At 38.7% G+C, this 2,345-nt stretch overlaps 1 long non-coding RNA gene across 1 annotated transcript; it reads right to left on the bottom strand.

Moving 5' to 3' along the window:
• Window positions 1–737: 737 nt before the first annotated feature.
• On the bottom strand, window positions 738–1,923 carry LOC147196453 (uncharacterized). Its single transcript, XR_015102593.1, has 2 exons — window positions 1,674–1,923; window positions 738–1,183 (listed from the first exon to the last, which is right to left on the bottom strand). It is a non-coding gene; the product is annotated as an uncharacterized LOC147196453 (long non-coding RNA).
• Window positions 1,924–2,345: the final 422 nt, after the last annotated feature.

Raw genomic sequence — 2,345 nt, 5'->3', positions numbered from 1 at the left:
GTTCCACTAGTGCGACATTTTGACTTCACTAGTTCGACTAGTGAAGTCAAAATGTTGCACTAGTGGATGTCACCCTACTCACTAGTCAACTAGTTAAATGGTCGTTTGATTTAACTAGTTAACTAGTGATGGCAAAATGTTCACTTGTACAACATGTGAAACACTAATGGCTCACTGGTCACACTAGTTACGCTAAATGCTAATCAGGAGGCAGGACAGTGCCAGAAGTGAACACCTCCTATTGGCTCCACGATAAGAGCACCACCCAGCAAAAAATTAACCCTTTAAAACCTGATTCTGAGCTTTCACAATTATTTACCGCCTGAGCTTTCACAATTATTTACCGCCATTTGCGTAATATCTACAGTATACAGAAGGAATCAAGCAATTTTTACCAGTCAATGTATCTGTAGGTGATGTTTATTTATTATGTCCACGGAGATAAAGAGTAATGGTACAGCTCTACAGTATCTTTCCACTTTTATACATGTATGCTATACTCAATAAAATTAATACGGCACCATATAATGCAACAGTTCTGCAACATATTCTCCCTAAATAATGATGTGAATTTTCAGTTGTTGCTAAATCAGTTAGGATGCTATAATTTGTGGTGTAGATGCGAATTTAGGAGAGCAGGACATCGCATTGCAATTGGAGCAGCAGCTTGGTTGATGATGTCCCCAAACCGGCTCATCTATTATATTTGTCGTGCAATACAACGAAAATGAGCACAATTGAAAAACATAGGCTTCTTATATTTTAAAATAAAATAATCACATGTTTACCGTTCTGGGGTTTCTACAATCATGAATGAAGGCATTATTTACAGCATCTTGACAGCAGTGTGATCGAGCAGATTAGATGGAGTAGAATTTGATTGGGGCTTCACTGATTTATTTCATACAATTCATATCCAAAACACAGTTGAAAAATATTTGATTGTTAAAATATTTAAATACAAGAACTATATCAAGAAATTAACAAAACATACACAGTTTTTTTTTAATGAGGAGAAAAGTCTAAAAACATATCACAGATGACAAACGTGCCTCTCCTCCTCCTGTTCTTCAATGAAGCTGATCACCCTCCAGCTCCCGTTAGAAACATCGTGCTGCTGAAGGTGTGCCGGCAGAATGGTTGTGATGCAGGAGGTGCTGTGGACTCTCCCAGAAACGAGGACCTAGTTTAGTTTAGTTGCAGATCCAGTAAAACATAGTGCAAATGTTACATTATTTATAATGCACAGTTACAGTCTTGTGAATATTAAAAAATGTACTTCATGTAATGCAGGCAGCGAATAATTCAAACGAACTAAGGCAGCAAACAGTAAGAGCAAAATCATGTTCCAAACATTAACTTTAACTCTTTTTTAAATGTCAATTAGCTTGTGAGTAATAAGACAAAATGTGACTGTCAGACAGAGAACTGTCAGAGCAAACGGCAGATTTGAGAAAGTCCTGCCGAAATAAATCTGCACCCGACTGCGACTGTCAGCGTTGAACTGCCGCCATTGCTGTCAAAGTCAGACACATCTCCGAAATCGTTGGAGCAAATTTTTAAGCAGGCTTCATCTTGATAAATTGACCACATATTTGACATTTACACCATAACTTTACCGCCTAAAATAATCGTAAAACAACATTTTGTGTAACAACAAGAGTAATATTTACCCGAAAAGCTTTCAATGCGTCTGAAAGTTTTCTCCTCCGTTTTTGTTGGGGCTTGGCTCGAAATGCATCATGATTGGCTGCCCGAAGTCCACGTGTCTGTCGGACGTGCTCTCATTGGTCTACAATACAATCACGGATGAATAAATACTCAGAGGGCTTGCCAGGCAAGCCCTTTGAGTATTTATTCCATATTGCCCACTAGTTCACTAGTAAGATCATTTTGACGCTTACTAGTGAACATGTAAGCCACAAAACGCCCACTAGTTCACTAGTAAGATCATTTTGAAGCTTACTAGTTGACATGTAAGCCGCAAAACGCCCACTAGTTCACTAGTAAGATCATTTTGATGCTTACTAGTTGACATGTATGCCCCAAAACGCCCACTAGTTCACTAGTAAGATCATTGTGAGGCTTACTAGTTGACATGTAAGCCACAAAACGCCCACTAGTTCACTAGTAAGATCATTGTGAGGCTTACTAGTTGACATGTAAGCCACAAAACGCCCACTAGTTCACTAGTAAGATCATTGTGAGGCTTACTAGTTGACATGTAAGCCACAAAACGCCCACTAGTTCACTAGTAAGATCATTTTGAGGCTTACTAGTTGACACGTAAGCCACAAAACGCCCACTAGTTCACTAGTAAGATCATTTTGACACTTACTAGTTGA

Source organism: Hippocampus guttulatus, chromosome 13 (assembly GCF_054856545.1).
Source record: "Hippocampus guttulatus isolate MCC_2025c chromosome 13, RoL_Hgut_1.0, whole genome shotgun sequence".
Lineage (NCBI taxonomy): Eukaryota > Metazoa > Chordata > Actinopteri > Syngnathiformes > Syngnathidae > Hippocampus > Hippocampus guttulatus.
The sequence above is the reverse complement of the archived record's forward strand: the minus strand, read 5'-3'. Positions and strand labels throughout refer to the sequence as shown.